At 42.4% G+C, this 20,183-nt stretch overlaps 1 protein-coding gene across 11 annotated transcripts in view; it reads left to right on the top strand.

Annotated features, from left to right (window-relative positions):
- APBB2 (amyloid beta precursor protein binding family B member 2) overlaps nucleotides 1–20,183 on the top strand; it is a 385,290-nt gene that overhangs the window by 26,505 nt on the left and 338,602 nt on the right. Inside the window, exon 2 of one of the 11 annotated variants that reach the window (XM_070791342.1) lies at nucleotides 15,440–15,476. The exons of the other annotated variants lie outside the window; for them this stretch is intronic. The gene's annotated coding sequence lies outside the window, so the exon portion shown is untranslated. The remainder of the gene's footprint in view (nucleotides 1–15,439; nucleotides 15,477–20,183) is intronic. 11 annotated transcript variants of the gene reach the window in all.

The raw sequence follows: 20,183 nt of genomic DNA, 5'->3' as shown, positions 1-20,183 counted from the left end.
GGACTGATGCTGAAGCTGAAGCTCCAATACTTAGGCCACCTTAATGTGAACGGCTGACTCTTTAGAAAAGACCCTGATGTTGAAAAAGATTGAGGGCAGAAGGTGAAGAGGGCGACAGGGGATGAGATGGTTGGGTGGCATCACTGAGTCAATGGACATGAGTGTGAGCAAACTCCGGGAGATTGTGAAGGACAGGGAAGCCTGGTGTGCTGCAGTCCATGGGGTCACGAAGAGTCAGACTCAACTTGGCAACTGAAAAACAACAACTGGGAGAAAAATAAGTCAGACTAGAGGGATGGTGGCAGGGATTAGGGGAGGGTAAGAGGAGGGGGATGTGATTTTAGTTTTTATCTTTTTAGTTGAAGTGTAGTTCATTTACAGTGTTGTGCCAGTCTCTGCTGTGCAGCAACAGTGACTCGGCTATATACATTCTTCGTTTATATTCTGAGTGGTTTCAACGGGGGTCAGTCAGGGGCGACATTAGAGAAGGTGTTTTGAGTCAGCACTTGAATGAGGTGAGGAAGGATGTGCTGTGCGTCCTCGGGGAAAGAGTGCTTCAGGCCGTGGTGTTGGTGGAACAGGAGGACGACAGCGTGGCTGGAGTGAGGTGAGAGGAGTGGACGGGGGCAGACAGATAAAACGGTGGGGTGAAGGTGGTGAAGCATCCTGTAGGGCTGGTTGGGCCATTAAAACAGCCTTGACTTTAGAGCCAATTAAGACGCGAAGCCGCTTCGGGTTCCCAGCCAAGGGTCACTGTCTGACTTAGGTTTTACATGGGTCACCTGGTGGCTGTGTGAGAACAGACTTTAGGAGTGTTGGGTCGGACTCAGAGAAATGAGTCCAAAGGTGACTGTGGTAATCTGGTTTGAGAGATGATGGAGAGTTGGAAAAGGCCAGTAGCAGTGGAGGTGACTGGATTCTTAATATATTTTCAAAGTGGACCCAGAGGATTTATTGATGGGTTGAATGTGGGGTGTGATAGAAAGGGAGGAGTCAAGGATGATTCCAAAGATTTTAGTCTGAGCGGTTGGAAGTATGAGGCAGCTCTAATGGAGAAGACTGTGATTCGTGAAACAGGTTTGGGTGGGGGAGTGTCACGGACTGAATGTGCCCCGCCCCCCCAAATTCGTGTTACTCCCTGATGTGATGGCATTAGTATATGGGGGTCTTTGAGAGGTAATTAGGTTTAGATAAAGTCATGAGAGTGTACCCATCATGAATGGGATTAGTGCCCTTGTAAGTCATGAGAGAGCTGGCTAACCCTCTGCTCTCTGCCACGTGAAGATAGGAGAAGTTGGCAGTCCGCATCCTGGCAGAGTGTTCTCACTAGACACTGAATCTGCTGGTGCCTTGATGTTGGACTTCCAGCCTTCAGACCGTGAGAAATAAATTTCTGTTGTTTTTAAGCCATCAGTCTATGGTATTTTGTTATAGCAGTCTAAACGGGCAAAGACAGGGTGGATCCGGAGTTCAGCTTTGAATATGACAGTTTGAGGTGTTTAACAGACATTGATTGGAGATATGAACCCAGCAATTGGAACTTAGGGGAAAGACGTCTTTACAGATTTGGAAGTACAGTAAGTCCCCTACATAAGAACCTTTAAGTTGCAAACTTTCAAAGATGTCAACGTGCATTCCATCAACATCAGGCGTTAGTGAAATTACAGCTTGCCCTCTGTTTTAGTAGGCTAATTTTGTTGGACTTATGAACATGCTCTTACAACGGGACTCATTTGTATATAGACTTACTGTATAAAGATCATCCAGGAAGGGGGTGAAGTTAGAGAAGACTTGCACTGACATGTTAGGGTTGGAGACGTAAGAAGCAGCATAGGAGACTTAGAAGGACTGGGCACTGATGGCGGGGTGTGCTGTGTTAGAAGCCAAATGAGGATATCTTTCAAGGGAGAGGTGTGATCTGCTGGGTCAAATGTAAAATTACATCTCCATGTAAAACTGTAGTAATTATTGAAAACTTATGTTTGTTCTTTAGGTTTTGTCTTACTACCTCTCTAGGTATACAGAATTAAGTATAAGTGCCCCATTCTTTCTTCCTGCTCCTTGTGTGGTAACATTGTTAACAGTCTGGGTAACCTTCCAGGTGTGTATAATTATATACGTCATATTGATATCTATGTTTCTATATCTATCTTTGGAGAAGGCAACAGCGACCCACTCCAGTACTCTTGCCTGGAAAATCCCATGGATGGAGGAGTCTGGTGGGCTGCAGTCGATGGGGTCGCTAAAAGTCGGGCACGACTGAGCGATTTCACTTTCACTTTTCACTTTCATGCATTGGAGAAGGAAATGGCAACCCACTCCAGTATTCTTGTCTGGAGAATCCCAGGGACAGAGGAGCCTAGTGGGCTGCTGTCTATGGGGTCGCACAGAGTCGGGCATGACTGAAGTGACTTAGCAGCAGCAGCGTATCTATCTTTAAAGTTTTGTTGTAACAAAATGTTTCAGATATTCAAATATCCCACCAAGTATTAGATCCTGATATACCGTATTAAGGAAATATGACCGCTTTTCTGTATGAATTAAAATTTATCTTTACTTCCGTTTCTTTTTTTTTTTTTTTTACAGTTCCACCATTCTTATTTTTCTGTGCACACGTCCACCTTCTCGCTTGCGTGCATGCATGTGTGTGTTTTCTCTCTCTCTGTCCTCTCAGGCTCTTCTACCCTGCTCAAGGCTGTGCTGTATTTTTCAGACTGTTGCGGTAACAGCAGCAGTGGTGGGCCTGTTCCCAGCTGGGTCCTGGGGGGGCTGCAGAAGTACTGATGCAGAAAACGGCAGCCTCCGCAAGGAGCACGGGAAGCCTGCTGGTGGAAGTAGCCTTGGGGAGGCCCAGGATTCCATTTGGCGTGCTCAGGAATGCCAGTGGGAGGATCGTGGTCTAGGAAAGGTCTGAGGTGTCCTTCGTCTTTGCCTCAAACCCTAGCTCTGCTGCTAACTGGTCTTGGACATGTCACACCTCAGTTTTCTTCTACGGGCTGGAGAGATCAGTTTCTGCTTTAAAAGGCTGTGAGGTTTGTAGGCTGTGCCTAAGAGGGCCTATCACGTAGTATTAATGAGTACCAATTACATTCATTCTTTCCCCCAGATGAGAATTCTTTCTCATCTTTTTCTTGTTTTACTGTTAAGGTAATTGGTGGATGAAAAAGGCTTGCTGGTTTATCATCTAAGTAAATATATTCTGGTTATCTAGAAAGGAATACAGAATTTAAAGAATTTTAATACATGAAGTAGTTGAACCAAGACTAGAATTCTACTAGTTTTTTGTTTTTATTTTTGTTTTTGTAAACCCAGGTTTCTTAACCAGTAAGCTTTTAAGTTTCACTGTGAACAGGTTCACTGTCAAGCTCACTTTCAGAGGTTTGCAGGTCTCGAAAAAACTACCTCATAATCTGGTCTGTCTTACTACTACTGTGCCCTGCCTATGCTATTCTCCTGTCTCAGGGAAGAATAACACTTCAGAAGGCCCATCTCAGCATCGGATAGTGTGGTCTCCATTGTTAAAAACATCATTTGACTAATGCCACCAGCTATGCTTTGTGAAAACAGGTCCCTAATTTTGGTGGTGAAATGAAGGAGTTGAAAATGAAGAAGTGAGAAAAATAGCTTCGTTTGTTTTGTTACGGAAGACAAGTAATCAGTCCTGCAGCGGCTTCCCAGGCAGCGCTAGTGATAAAGAACCCGCCTGCCAATGCAGGAGACTTAAGAGATGCGGGTTTGATCCCTGGGTGGGAAGATCCCCTGAGGAGGAAATGGCAAGCCACTCCAGTATTCTTGCCTGGATAATTCCATGGACAGAGAAGCCTGGTGGGCTACAGTCCATGGGGTCGAAAAGAGACATGACTAAAGTGACTTAGCATGCACAATGAGTCCTGCGAAGCCAAATATTCACTGTGACGCCTTGGCCACTGCAGTGGAGGGTGGCTGAGTCAGGGCTGCCCCGCACCCCAGAGGCATGGTCAGTGGTTGCCCACTTGTACTTCTCAAACTGGTCACCCCACTTGGTGAGGGGTAAGAACCATTGGTTCTTGTATTTGTAAGAACCATCTTTTTTGACACTTGGGTATTCTAGGGAGGGTTGGGGGAAGAATAAAATGAATGCTTGGTAATAAACTTTGAAAAGAATTGAATAGCTATTGACATTTTCAGTGGACCCTGAGTTAAGCCGATGAATAGTCTGTTGCTGATGGTTTATAACCATGGTTTGATCATGGGCATCACACAGGCATTAGTAAGGCAGAGAGGAGGTTGCTCATTGGCCAAAGTGGGCTAAGTGTTTTCCATCTCCTGGTCCTTGGTCCCCCACCCTCTTGCTGCTTCTGTCCATCAGAAAGAGACCACCGGCTCCTTCCCCATTTCTCCAAAGCTCCTTAATCAGGAGTGGGAGATTAGCGTTCACTGGCTTCCTTTCAGTTCCTCTTAGAGAAAATTCTTACTTTTTATTGGTTCAACTGCTTTATGTTTCTTAGGAGGTGAATTTTTGTCACCTCCGGGAATGAAGCCATATATTAATGGCCAACTGTATAAGACTAGTATGAAATTGTCTCTGATGCGTAACCTGCACAACGAAACATTGCAAAACATAACACATCCAGTAGCCAAACCTGATTATATAAAGGAGGACTTGTATCCTTCTTTTCATGACTGGCATTTGCTTTTTTCTCACTTCTTCTGATGAGATGATCACAGACAGAACTTTAAGAAATAGCCTGTGTAGCAAAACATTTTTTGACGTAAGTAGTAACAATATTGTTGTTTAGTACAGTCTCCCAAGGCAAAAAGAAATAAAAGCAAAAGTAAACAAATGGGACTTATTCAAACTTACAAGCTTTTGCACCACAAAGGAAATCATAAAAGGAAAAGGCAGCTTATGGAATAGGGGAAAATATTTGCAAATGATGTGACCAGCAAGAGCTTAATTTCCAAAATATACAAATAGCTTATGCAACTCAGCATCAAAAAAACCAAACAGCCACAAATCAAAAAATCGGCAGAAGACCTAAATAGACATTTCTCCAAAGAAGACGTACAGGTGGCCAACAGACACATGAAAAGGTGCTCAGCATAGCTAATTATTAGAGAAATGCAGATGAAAAACAAAATGAAATATCACCTCACACAGATCAGAATGGCCATCGTCAAAAAGTCGATAATAATAATAAATGCTAGAGAGGGTGTGTAGAGAAAGGAACTCTCCTATATTGCACCAATTTACATTGACCAGTCATTATGGAAAACAGTATGGAGGTTCCTTAAAAAACTAAAAATAGAATTACTGTATGATCTAGCAATCTCACGCCTGGGCATATATCCAGAAAAAACAAAACCTCTAATTTGAAAAGATACGTGCACTCCAATGTTCTTAGCAACACTATTTATAGTAGTCAAGATGTGGAAGCAACCTAATTGTCCACTGACAGATGAATGAATAAAGACACGGGGTGTGTGTGTGTGTGTGTGTATGAATATTGTTGTTCAGTCGCTCAGTCGTGTCCGACTCTGCGACTCCATGGATTGCAGCATGCCAGGCTTCCCTGTCCTTCGCTATCTCCCAGAGCTTGCTCAAACTTTGTCCATCAAGTTGGTGATGGCCTCCAACCATCTCATTCTCTGTTGCCTCCTTCTCCTTCTGCTTCAGTCGTTCCCAGTATCAGGGTCTTTTCTAATGAGTCAGCTCTTTGCATCAGGTGGCCAAAGTATTGGAGATTTAGCTTCAGCATTAGTCCTTCTAATTAATATTAAGGATTGATTTCCTTTAGGGTCATCTGGTTTGATTTCCTTGTAGTCCAAGGGACTCTCAAGAGTCTTCTCCACCACCATATGAATAATACTCAGCCATAAAAAAGAATTAAATAATTCTATCTGTAGCAACATGGATGGACCTAGACATTATCATATTAAGTGAAATAAGTCAGACAAATATTATATCACCTATATATGGAATCTAAAAGATAGTACAAATGAACCTATTTACAAAACAAATAGACTCACAACATAGAAAACAAACTTATGATTATCAAAGGGGAAGGTGGGGGAGGGATAAACTAGGAATATGGGATTAGCAGATACTTGCTACAATATATAACGTAGATAAACAAGGACCTACTGTATAGCTGCTGCTGCTAAGTCTATTCAGTCGTCTCCGACTGTGCGACCCCATAGACGGCAGCCCACCAGGCTCCCCCATCCCTGGGATTCTCCAGGCAAGAACACTGGAGTGGGTTGCCATTTCCTCCTCCAATGCATGAAAGTGAAAAGTGAAAGTGAAGTCGTGCAGTCGTGTCCGACTCTTAGTGACCCCATGGACTGCAGCCTACCAGGCTCCTCCATCCATGGGATTTTCCAGGCAAGAGTACTGGAGTGGGGTGCCATTGCCTTCTCTGTACTGTATAGCACAAGAAACTATATTCAATGTTTTGTAATAGCCTATGATGGAAAAGGGTAAAAAAGAAAGAATATATCTCTGAATCACTTTGCTATACACCTGAAACTAACAATATTATAAACCAGTTACACTTCAATAAAAATAGAAATAGCTTATGTAGGAAATTCTTTTGTTATGGTCTCCTTTAGAAAACAAAAATACTGCATGAAGTCAGGCTAAGCAATATGTGCCACTGTGGAGCATTTTTATTTCTTCAAGGATGATAATATTAGAGGATTAAATCAACTTTTTTATGGAAAAAAATGGTAGCAGGTGTAGGATTGCATCTACTTGGATAATTATAAGGGAAGATGTGACACTTGATCTTTAGTTGTGAACTTTTAAGGGAATTTTACTGAAGGTTTGTTGAATTATTCAAACAAAATCCAGTACCTGTTGCTCTGTGCTTAGGAGACAAGAGTGAGTGAGCCCCAGCTTGTCTCCCTGGGGCTCACAGATCATCAGTGCTGGCATAGAGATCCCTGTTCCTTCAACACAGAAAAGGGATCAATAAATTATGTCTGGGGAGGTTTTAGAAAAAGTAGGAGAGAGGGATGACATACTCTGTCAAGGCCATACAGTTCTACATCTGAAGAGTCTGAGCCACATCCAGAACATTTCATTCATGACTTCCTCGGGAAAGCTCAATGATGGGGATTTGTTGTCTCTGTAAAGCTGCAGGGCTAGGAGAATTTAATTTACTCATGAAATGTAAAAATTAAGGTATTGGACTTCCCTTGTGGCTCAAACAGTAAAGAATCTGCCTGCCGATGTAGGAGATCTGAGTTCGATCCCTGGGTCAGGAAGATCCCCTGGAGGAGGGCATGGCAACCCAACCAGAGTTCTGCCTGGAGAATCCCATGGACAGAGGAGCCTGGCAGCTATAGTCTGTAAGGTCGCAAAGAGTCGGACATGACTGAGCGACTGACACTTTCTTTGTAGGGCAGTGCACAAATCTTCAGTGAACTGCTGGGTGAGTTTTTCCATTTGTGTGCACCTGTGTAGCCATTAGTCAGATTAAGATGGAAAATCTTCCATCCTTTCTGCCACTTCCCTCTTGTCCTCTTTCAGAGAAGATCCCTCCCATTGTACCTCTGTCACTGTGGCTGCGTTTTCTCTGTTTTGAACCTCACAAACATGGAGTCACGCGGTATGTCCTTTTTCATATGGGTGGTCTAATGCTCAGCCTCCTGTGTTGTTGTGAGTAGCAGTAGTTCATTCTTCTCCTCTGCGTGGTCTTCCATTGTGTGACTATACTTCTGCTTACTGACGTGACTGTGGACAGACATTCGGTTTCCCAGTTGTTGGCTGTCGAGAATAATGGTGCTGTGAGCATTCTTGTATACGGTTTTGACACGTACCATGCATTTCTGCCATGTGTGTTCTTAGGCGTAGGATTGCTGGGTTGTCCAGCCTTCATGGAGTCTGTTAAAGTGGTTGTTCAGGTTTACATCCCTGCCAGCCGTGTGTGATGCCAGCACTTTTTAACCCTGTTAGGACTTGCTGTGTTCCCTGCCATGGTGAGCAGCACGACTGTCCCCACAGACACCAGAGCTGGAAACCTTCCTGCCTCTTTAAGATTCTTTTCTTTTGCGTTATCTAGGTAGATCATCAACAGGAATGGCCAGTCTTCTGAAATGTCCTAGGAATTTGTTTTCTTTTTTCAGTCCCCAGATGTCATGAAGTGGAGAGCTGAACTTCAGCAGCAGTAGTTACGAGGGTCTCATTAGGATTGCATAGAATCTCCATTTTTTGTGTGTGCTTTGAATGTTGGCATAGTGATTGGGGATGGCACGTTGTATTTTGGAACTTCGCAGATTCTGCTTAATGGCCAGTAGGTAGCAGAGAACTGAAGCTTGTGGTTGCAAAATGAGCGTGCACATGTACACTGCCAAGTTAGGTGCATACCAGACGGATGAATAACATGCTAATTATTATTATTATTCTACCTTGGAGAAAGTCTGGTAGAGTTGTAGCTTCAGGCACTATGTAAGACTTAGCTTTTTAAGCTGGCAAAACATTGATTACTATTTTTGGTTCAACTTCTACCCTTAAAAAATTGGATAGTATATTCCTTGCTACTCCTGGATGGTTTTATGTATTTTAATTAATGTTATCTTATTGCATTTGTGCCCTGGGGCTGCTTCAGTGAAAGATGTAATTTCAGAAGGTTGATGAAATTAGATAGGTTTGACTGGGAGGACCCTGTTATTCATATTTATGGTTATAAAATATTTCTATGTATGGAATATTTATGTTTATCTATGTGTACATACAACTGTGTATGACGTTTCTGTGCTCTAAGCACAGTGTTCTGAATCCATTTGTAATTCAGACCAGTAGAGTGATAGTAGCTCTAGTTTAGAGGTGATTTTGTTGTTAAACATGTCTTTACATTTTCCCCTTAGAATCCCATTATGCAATGATATGTAAAGAAATGGAAGTGACTCTATAAATCAAGCACACACAACCCTCTCAGCTTTGTTACTTTGTAGTCAAACCTCACATATTCCTGATTGAATTGGCATGAGGTACGTGACCAGGTGGAAATCAGCTTTATTTGGGTCCAAACAAGTAGCCAATTATGGAGCATGGAAAATATATTTTATGTCATTTGTCAGAGCTGAATGCAATTAGTTTTGCAATAACGTGAAAGGCAGTTCTCTGAGGGGAAAAAAAGTGTGTGTGTGTATATATATATAGAGAGAGAGAGAGAGAGTGAGGCCTGAAATAAGACACAGTCAATAAAGAGAAAGGCTATAATACACTGTTTATATCCATCAAATGCCAAGCAGAGTTTCTTGTTAGTGGGAGTTAAGAATTAACATATAAGATATCACAAAGCTATTGAACAGTAGTTACACAGTATTTTTCCTGCCTGAAAGGTTGGGGTCCTGAAATCCTCTTGATGGTAGACCTTGAGGTTTCAAAATTTAAAATCCTAGGACGAAGGGAGGAGTCAGGAGTATAAAGATACTAAGTGAATCTCAGAGACTTTGTACACAAAATTTTTTAAGTTTCTCTGAAATAAAACAGCCACGTGCACTTTGGAAACCTCATGCACAGTTTCATTGTAATCGTATGTATTCCTTTTGCTTTGTGACAGATAATGACTATCTTAAGAGTTTATTTTATCCAGGGGCTAGTCTCCTATCCATGGAGAAGGCAATGGCAACCCACTCCAGTACTCTTGCCTGGAAAATCCCATGGACGGAGGAGCCTGGTAGGCTGCAGGCCATGACTACTGAGCGACTTCACTTCTACTTTTCACTTTCATGCATTGGAGAAGGAAATGGCAACCCACTCCAGTGTTCTTGCCTGGAGAATCCCAGGGACGGGGGACCCTGGTGGGCTGCCGTCTATGGGGTCGCACAGAGTCGGACATGACTGAAGCGACTTAGCAGCAGCAGCAGCAGCAGCAGCAGCAGTCTCCTATCCGCAGAGTCAGTGCTCTCCCTCCTTCCCTCTCTCCCTCCTTTTCTTTTTTCCTCTCCTTTTCTTCCTTCCACCATCCCCATTCAGTTATTTCCTGTTCCTACTAGGTAGTATTTTAGGCTTTGGGGACACATTGAAACAAACTCTCTGCCCTCAATAAGATAATACTCAAGTGGCGGGAGGCAGGTAAGTGCTTCAGGGTTGGGTTTTCTTGAAGTAGGCGCTGATTTGGAGGTTGGGGAACAAGGTGTTGACTTGGGATCCACACAGTGAACAGAAGGGGGTGGAAACAGGATTGGACAGAGGATGAGGTTGAGCTGCGGTGCAGGTTTGACAGAGCCTCCACCAGCCTGCCTGAGAACCCTGGAGTGAGCATGGATTGCCTGACAAGCTGAGGCATCAGCGATGAGCTCGCTGCCTTCAGGTGTGTTACCTGGTGTGGCTGCCCGGAAGGGGTGTGGCCTCCGGCAGGACGTTCTCTGGTCACCGAGGAGCTGGGCCCTGGAGTGCTTCTGCCTGCAGCTGCTCTGCAGCTCTTAGCAGTGGCTCTCCCAGTCTGTCACAGTAAGTAAGTTTCTGGAGGTGACACAATGGTGGAGAAAGACAAGACTTGGTGAGGGGAGTGAGAGTGTTGGAGGGAGGAGAAGGCCTTATGGAGGCATTGAGACAGACATCTAAAAGAATTGCTGGTACCGGAGCAGAGCAGAGAGGCTGCAGGAAGAGCCATCGCAGGGGCCCTGAGACATGCGCCTGGCCTATTGGGGGAACATCAAGGGGGCCAGGGTGTGAGTCGGGTACAGTCATGTGGGACCTTTGTGCCATTGCACGGAGTTCACCTTTTATGCTGCGTGAAATAGTGTATTAGTTTGCTCGGGCTGCTCTAATAGAGTTCCGCAAACTGGGTGGAAGAACAACAGAAATGTATTGGTTCACGGTTCTGGATGTCATGAGTCCATCAGGGTCCTGCAGGGTTGGTTCCTTCTGATGGTGGTGTGAGAGTCTGTGCTCCATCTCTCTCTCCTAGCTTTTGGTTGTTTGCTGGCAATATTTGGTGTTCCTTGGCTTGCAGGTCTCAACCCACACCTTCCTGTGGGGTTCTCCCTATGTGTGTGTCTTTGTGTCCAAATTTCCCCTTCTTAGGTGGATACCAGTCATATTGGTTTAGGGTCCACCCTAATGACATCATCTTAACTGATAAATCTGCAATGACCATCTTTCCAAATAAGGTATTGGGGGGTTAGGACGTCAACATGTGAATTCGTGAGGTAGGGTGGGGGAACACTTCAACCCATAGCAGGTGGGAAGCCCTTAGAGGGTTTTGAACAGGTTAATAATATAATAATCACATTTATCTTTTACAAATGATCACTCTTTTGTGGAGATGAGAATGAAGAGAGGAAGCAGAGGCATTACTGTAATCAAGGCAGGAGATGCTGTTCACTGTGCCGGATGCTAGAGAGGGTGGTAGTGATTTGTGAGGTTTAAGATATACTAAGGTAGAGCTGTTATCGCAGTAGATTAGATGTGGTGAGGAGGAAGGAGAGAGAGAGAGAGGAAACAAATGAAGAGGCAAGGATGGCTCCTGAGCACCTGGAAGAATGGAGTTGCCGTTTGCTGAGATGGGCAGGGTTTTGCAAGGAGCCAGTGAGGTGGTAACAGTAGGAGTCTGATTTAGGACTTAAGTTTGTGATGCCTGTTAGACACTCATGTAGAGAGGTTGAGGAGGCAATTGGATGTATGAGAGATTCTGGAATCCAGAGTTCAAAGGTGAAAGGGACCAGCAGAGAGAGCCCTGAAAAGAGGAGTCAGTGAGGTGGGAAGTGAACCCAAAGAAAGAGGGCAGAGGGGTTTCAGAAGGCATGTAATGAATGTGTTTCAAAAGTAATCATCCAATAGAGTAAGAAACGGGTTGACCTCTGGCTTTGGCAACATGGAGGCCATTGGTGACTTTGACAAGAGCAGTTCTGATAGAATGACAGTGATGAAAGCCTGGTTAGAGTGAACTCGGAAGAGACAAAGTAGAGGCTAAACACAGGCAGCATTTAATTTTATGAGTAGCTTGCTGGGAGGGCCCGTGTTGACAGCAGAGATGAAGAGTAACTAGGATGCTAGAAATGGAAAACCTTTGTGTGATCATCTTAGGATGGAGGTCAGGTATCGATACTTCTTAGGCTCCCTCCTCTTTTCTTTTACAGGGTTGTTTAGTCTTAGCTCTTCTCAGAAATAGCAACTTTATGGCAAAGTATGTAATGTTACCGCCTTTCAGACAAGTTTTAGCTCCTTTCCTCCTAACAGGATATGTAGTAATACTCAGTTCTTGAGGGTTGAGTAAGGCAGTGTTAGGGTTATATAGGCTTAGTCATGAATTTTTTCAAGAGAAGAAAAATTTGACCTAAAAGGAAATTTATCTGGAATTCATTTGCTTGAATAAAGAAAATGAAGAAATTATACATAATTAGTCTGCAGGATAATTTACCTCCAAAAACAATTTTAGTAGCATCGCAATTTTCTCCTTTGCATATCTTAAAATCAAGAATTAGGAGCAAAGTATAATTAACATACTTGAATTTTATCTCATCTTCCCAGTCTGCCAAGGTAAGGGAGCAGAAGACCTAAAAGGGCAACTCAGAGTGGAGTTAAACAGAAGGAACTTGGGTTTTACTCCAATTCCCTCAATGACTCAGTGAAACTATTAGGAAAAGCTCTATACACTTGCTGGGAATTGAATGTAGGTGAAAGTGTGAACTTAAACTTTCAGGGAGACTGGTACAATTTCAGAACCAAAGGAGACATTAAATGCTTTGTTTCTATAAGGCCAAATTAGGTCTGACTCTTTTAAACACAAATGAGAGAATTAAATTTGATCATTGATGTCTTCCCTCCTTTGAGGGGCACACCTATTAGCTATTAACTTATAGAATTTGCACATGTGATTATTTTGTGAGATAAAAGGGATTTTATTTCTTTCAAGGATTTATTCCCTTCTACTGAGTTCACAGAGGGAAAAAAAAAGAGGGAAGTGGAATTAAACTGAGCTTTAGATATAATAAAAGGGAAGTTTTTCCTCATGAGGCTCCTCTCTAGAGGTTGGTCATGGCTTCTCTGCGGGATTTATTTATAAATCAACCGCCTTGTAGATGGTCAAGGTGTGGGAAAGGCAGAGTGATCAAGAAACTTATGGGGGGGGTGCGCGGTGTGCGGAGGCCACTTGATCTGTTGGAAGATAAAAGAAAACACCTGGGCAAGTTTCAGTCTACTTTTAAAGACCCTCAAACAAGAAAACCAGCACAACCCCACCGTTCTGCAGGCTTGCTTAGGCTTGTTCAAAACCTGTGGTACCATGGTGTTCGAAAGCAGTTGTGTCCTTAGGAGACAGTGAGGTGGAGACAGGCATGCAGCTTTATACAGATTCACGGACCCACACCTTTATCTTGAGACAAACAATATCTCAGGTTTTTGTCCTTTCCTCTTGTTACAGTGTTCTTGCAACTTTTTTTCTTATCTGAGATTGGACTCTTAAATTCAGCAATGAAATTTAGATGGGAAGGAAGGATTAGTTGGGTGGTGTTTCTATTAAATCCTGTAATGAGTTAACACTATGGAATACTGTTTTGTCTTCTTTCCCCTGAGGCTGTAAAATATTGTCATTTCCAAGATAAGAAAAATTCACAGGCTGCTGTCTTTCCTTTTTCTGAATTCATATATAATTTCTCACTTTTAACCCTTTGGAGCTCTTTTGGATGCCAGTATATGTCTGCCATGGGAAATTTTAAATACAGCCAGCTGTGTTAAATATTCATAGAATCGATTTGCACTTGTTTAAAGTCTTTGGTGATTTATCTTCAGAGAGTGTTAATACGGCAGTAATTCTGCGTTACATTTCTTGCACCAACATTTAATTGATACTATATTTCACGAGGATTATTGTAGGTTTATTGCTGTAGTATTTAGAGCTGTGGTTCTGTGCTGTTAATTCAGAGGAATAGGATTCCTGCATCTCTTGTTTCCATTTTAATTGTGTGTGCTTTTGAGCTGATGAGTTTGAGAAGGACCGTTAACTGTGTAACAGACCTTATGGACAAAAACCATTTTGGTGGAGTAGACCTGGGGGTACTTGGCTTGTGGATGTCGTTGTATGAGTATTTTTCTTTAAAATGATGGTAAGTTAATTTAATCTGTATTCTTTTTCAAAATGATATAGAAATTGATAAAATCTATTTAGTGGGAATTAGCAGTTACTTTCCTTATTAACTAAGGTACCTGGGATATCTCAGGCTGGGTGGCAGCCATTGTATGCTTTTTAAAGCATGTTGATTTACATTGTTATTCTCTTCTAGAAACTTCAGTGGTTTTTCTAACCACTAGGACAGGAGTGTCCTAACTGTGCAGTTCTCATTGGAATTTCACATAGTCAAACACTTAGTAGGTGCTCAGTGTTATATTGAAATGTCCATACAATTGAAAAACATTTTGGTGAGTAAATACACGGGTGTCCACGCACTAGCAATGAAACATGTATGACACCTGAGGGAAGGTGGAGCATTTGCCCATCAATCACTGTTATTAATAAAGAATGAAAATCAGGAAAGGAGGCAGGAGACGTTTTAGATGGGTAGAAGGGAAGAGTAAAAACCATAGACGCTGAAAAGTACAAGGAGAGGTCAAAGCCTTAGTATGATTTATTGGATTTAACTCAGGAGAATGTTCTGGAAGGAACGTCAGACTAGGAGTTAGCACACTGAATGTGACCTTCGGTGACTCTGAATTCTGGGGCCTCTGCCTTCCCTAAAGGCTTACTGTGAGACTCAGGTGAGAAAATTTATGTGAGGGTGTTTTGCAAACCGTGAAAGGTCGTACCAATGGGGTGTTTTGTGAGCCTGCATGGATGCTGAGGGTCATCCATCACGTACATAATGGCACTTGCAGCAGGCGTGCCTGTGATGGACAGTGGTGGGTAAAATGCAGGCCTACGTCCTGGGCTGTCAGTCATTCTAGTGATAAGAAAGGCATTAACCAAACACTCAAGTATGTAATTATAACCCAGTACAAACTGGTAGATACTGTGAAGTACAGGGTGCTAACGGCTCATTTAGTCTGGCTCTGGGGTTTACCCTGTACTGTGTGGAGTCATCGAGGTTCTTGGAGGGACTGACCTAAGCCCATTGCTTTCGGAAGTTTCATCTAGTGTAGGATGAATTGATGAAGGATTGGAGCCTGGGAAAATACTTAGATGAAGGTACTGTCATATATAGCATACACCCGTCATAGGACATGATATATGTCATTATATTCTTGGAGTTATTTTAATGTTTTAAGTGTTTAATGTTGATATTTTTATGTGAGGTTTTCTAGGGTCTTGATGTTTGTTTGGTTTTCATTTGGTGTGTTAGTGAGCATCTATTTTTGGTTAAACATGAAAAAGTCACCATAAAGTATTAGCGAATGCTTGTGTAGGTTCTTGTGTGTGCAGAAAAGCTGTGTTTAGTGCTGTACGTATATTAACTCCTGTTCATGCCCAGCAACCGTGTGAGATGATGAGACCATGTTTTCCTCATTTTGCAGATGAGGAAACTGAAACTTACTCAAGGACGTACAGCTGGTAAGTGGGACTTGGATCCAGGCCACCTAGCTCTGAGTGTATGTTCCTAATTACTTCATTATCACCTTTTCGCTAAAAAAGAAAAAATTAATTTAATGTTCTGTATGAGCAGATAAAGATGCCAGTAAAGCAGTCTTTAAATAACCACTGTGAATCCCTAGTCTCAATATACTTCCTTCTTGTTATTTTAAAAATAAATTTTTGCTAATTACAAAATAAGGAAGAAAACCTATTTGAACGCGAACAAAAAAAATTTTTTTAGAAGTTATATTGTGGTTTTATTCATTTTCCCAGAAGGGATTATAAAAGTTTGGTTGTCTGGGACACTGCTATCTGGGCTACATGTCTCCCCATGTTTTCCTTTTTTTCATAACCAAGGCGGCAAGTGTCCAGATCTGTCACTGTAGTGGATTTTATGTTTGCCTCTTGCCTTTCATTGCCCATAAAAGCGTCATTGCATTTCACTGGTGTGTTTAGTTCCACAGTAATAGAAGCTTAGCGTGGGTAGCACCTGTGGTGCTGACTCCCTGAGATCGCAAATGGGGACCCCAAAATTAAGAGTCATGGTTCTAATTATTGGCAGAGCCACAGTTGGAGGGCAGGGCCTGGAACATGCACCTGGTGTCCACCCCCCATAGCCCGCGCTTTGTGTGTGGAGGGTAGTAGCATATGCTGCCCCGAATTTGACTGGAGGAGTTTAGGACATGCCGCCTCTGAAGATGCCACTTTGATATATTGATTATTTTGAACTGTAGGCCCTTGAAAAGTGAAAGTCACTCAGTCATGTCTGACTCTGTGACCCCTGAACTGTACAGTCCATGGAATTCTCCAGGCCAGAATACTGGGGTTGGTAGCCTTTCTCTTCTCCAGGGCATCTCACAACCCAGGGATTGAAGCCAGGTCTCCCGCAATACAGGCAGATTCTTTACCAGCTGGGCCACAAGGGAAGCTCTGAGCCACATAAATGCAGGGGAAGGCTTTGTCTGCCTCATGTCCCAGTTGTCTCCTTATCTGCCTGAAAACAGATCCTCCAAAAGGAACTCAGTTGTCATAGAGCCCCACCCCAGGAGTTTCATCACCCAGAACGGATTGACCCTTATCATGGGAAAGGAGACTAGGAGTCAACACCAGGCCCAGACAGACTTTGTCACAAACTATCATTCGTCCCTCCTCTTCTAAAGACCCATTCATTTTTCCGCTAAGATGCTAACTTCCCCCTCGCCTTTCCCTATTATGATGGTATTTAAGTCTGAATTCTAAGCCACCTCTTCAAGTTATTCATTTTCCTCTGGATATCTCCCATGTATACAAAGTATATATGTTAATGAGTTTTTATTTTTTTTTCTTTCTTGTTAATCTGTCTTTTATTACAAGAGTTTCAGCTAAGAATTCAGAAATGTGGAGGGAAAATTATTTTTTCCTCCCCTGCATTTATTCCATGGATAAGCTCCAAAAAGTTTGATTCAGAATTAAGCTAAACCTGTGGCCATGGATTAGTTTGGTTTATGTTTCAAAACAATTTTCTGTATTGATAGTGTCACGTGAGTGTACGTTCCTCGGTTCTTTGTCTCGTCACAATAAAGATTTGGAGCGACGGACATTAGCTCTTGGGTCTTGGACAAACCGTGTTATAGCTCTTAGGCAAATCAGTGTTACAGCTCTATTTTATTTAGAAGATAGCAGGAGAGTGAGAGAGAGAGAGAGAGCGAGCGTTTGGCTCCTCCTTTTATATGTGTTTTCCTCCACCCGGGCCTGCCCTATGCAAATCGGGCTTAGCCAGGAGTGCTGTTTGTTCTGCCTGAAGTCTTCACTCTGGTCCTCCGACCTTCCTTTGACCTTCCTTGTCTTTTAGCCACTGCCATTTTGGACTCCTTTTCCCTATTCTACCTACCTAACAATAGTAAGAGGAAAATGTTTTGCAGTATCTCATAAAGGAATTTTATATATTACTTTTTGATTCTGCATTTGTTTCTTGACCTTTCGAAAAAAGTCCCCCTAGGGCTCTGCTTTTATTTGGTTAATGCTGCTGCTGCTGCTAAGTCGCGTCAGTCGCGTCCAACTCTGTGTGACCCAATAGACGGCAGCCCACCAGGCTCCCCCGTCCCTGGGATTCTCCAGGCAAGAACACTGGAGTGGGTTGCCATTTCCTTCTCCAATGCATGAAAGTGAAAAGTGAAAGTGAAGTCGCTCAGTCGTGTCCGACTCTTAGCGACCTCATGGACTGCAGCCTTCCAGGCTCCTCCATCCATGGGATTTTCCAGGCAAGGGTACTGGAGTGGGGTGCCATTGCCTTCTCCTGGTTAATGCTGTTAACTGCTAAAAAGCACATTCTCTGCAGGAATGCAGTATGGATAAGAGTGTTACTAAAAAAGAGACATATGCTTTGCAATTTCACAAGTTGTTTCATTTTCTTTATATGGTTAGAATCTCTCTTTGGACTCCTTATGCTTTTTGTGACTGGTGTGTCTTTCTATACATTGTATTTTGTCCCTGTTTTGTCATCTACCGGTCATGTCTCAGTAATAGAGCCAGGAGGTCAGAATCTCTTGAATATTCAGTGCAGAATTTTGTGTTTATAGGATAAGCTGTTTTATCTGGGGCTCTTATGACCAGCAGCTGCTCAGTTGAAGTGGAGAAGTGTAAAAAACATTACATTTATTTATATCTTATATTTTAAATTTAGACATATAAATGTACATCCATGTTGCTAATTTCTGAAGTAGGGCCTGATAAGTGGTTTCCATGTGTTTTTTGGCACATGGACCATAACCTGCAATGCCTAGTCTACCTGGTTTTCAGTTTGGCTTGCTTTAGAGTGTTAGGATGCTTGTGAGCTATGAGTTTAGAATTCTTCCAGGTTCTTCTGATTTGCCTCCCCATCCTTTGCCACTTTTTCATGCCTAATTTGACAGCAGTTATTTTAGTGTTACTCTTTCATTGAATTACTCCACAGTATTCAGATATGCAACTTCATTTTCATAGAAACATTTTTCTGAGCTCATATTTTATGTGTTTTTATACAATTTATTATGTGTTTACATACAATTGAACGACTAGCATAGACAGACGTGAACACATCTGACCCTAGAGAAAGGTACAGCTTTACTGGGGGGCTGACCTCTGCTTCTCAGCCTATATGTGGTGAAGGTCTAGTCTTTTTATTTTCAATCTGTCATGGATTTGTTCTTTTATTAACAAAAAAAAGGAGGAAAGAAATAAAAAAGTTATGCAAGCCTTAGGTTTTTTAAAAAAATATTTTAGAAACAACATAAATAAAATTACATTTTGTTAAATATAAACACAGCAAATATAGGAAAGAAAATTACAAAATCTGTGCATCTCCTTCAAAAAAAAAGCATGAATATAGGTAATTCACATAACAACTCACTATAGCTTGTTAATTTGTTAATCCAGTTATAGCTGAACAGAAAATTATGACTAAAGTGGTGATTCTCCATATTAAATAACCCTGTAGCTCAGACGGTAAAGAGACCTGGGTTCAATCCCTGGGTTGGGAAGATGCCCTGGAGAAGGAAATGGCAACCCACTCCAGTACTCTTGCCTGGAAAATTCCATGGATGGAGGAGCCTGGTAGGCTACAGTCCATGGGATCGCAAAGAGTGGGACACGACTGAGCAACTTCACTGGTTCACTGGATGTAATCAGTGTTTTAAGATTTTTGATGTCATAGATGAACTTACTCTTGCTTGTTAACCTATTTGCTCTAGGCTGGGTTAGTGCTAGCTTGTCTCAGAGTTAATGAATAATGTATATCTCAATTGATTATGATTTTGTTTTAGTAACGCCCATGGTAGAGGAGCTGGCCTTGTAGAGGGATGTTGATGAGGATGAAGAAAGACAAAGCAATTTCAGCAAGCTCAGGATCTTTATTTTTCACTTTTCTCCAAAATGAAGCAAGTGATGCTTGTGTCAAAATTCAACTTCAGTTTTTCCTCAGTAGCCAAATCCAACTTGTCCTTTAAATTTATGGTCAAATGTAAATGATCTTTCAATGAAAGAAGTGGGTTTCGATTTTAATATACTTACATTACCGTTGAGAAGGTAACCTTAAACTATCTCTTGTGATCCCATGGTTCTACAGCACTTGACAACTTGCCTCACAAGGTCGTCATCACCAAAACTGGTCACTGAGATGAGTCTGCTATTCATGCACTTGGGTGTGGCAACTGTGTCTGAAGACTACCCACATTTCTATTGTAAATGCTCACTTTCCATTTCCTGGGCAGCTGATAACAGTTTGCAGACTGGTGTCTATCTCTGGACCATACTTGGAGAAGCCCTGGGCTCTAGTAGCGCCTCCTACTAGCTGTGAGCTGCTGGTGTGCTGAAACATTAGTCATTGTGCTGTAGAGAGGGAGTGGGGTGTGCTGGTTAGTCTGGCAAGGGGATTAAATTAAGAGAGCTTTTTTTGCTTAAATATCACCGCCCCCCCCACAACCCCCCCCCCCCCCCCCACAGGTTCTTAGCTTTCGTGAGATTCAAAGTATCAGATGCATGAGCAGTTTTGTATGTATTGTGTATCTGTTTATCCCATGACTGAGGATACCGATCATCTGAAGGAGTTCACCTACATGCCCCCCAAAATGTGCTACTTTGATGTATTGATTGTTTTAACTAAAGGCACTTGAAAAACAGCAAATACAGAGAGAGGCTTTCTCTGAACTCCCCTTATCTACCTGAAGACAG

Source organism: Bos indicus, chromosome 6 (genome assembly GCF_029378745.1).
Source record: "Bos indicus isolate NIAB-ARS_2022 breed Sahiwal x Tharparkar chromosome 6, NIAB-ARS_B.indTharparkar_mat_pri_1.0, whole genome shotgun sequence".
NCBI classification, from domain to species: domain Eukaryota; kingdom Metazoa; phylum Chordata; class Mammalia; order Artiodactyla; family Bovidae; genus Bos; species Bos indicus.
This window is presented reverse-complemented; position numbering and strand designations above follow the sequence as displayed.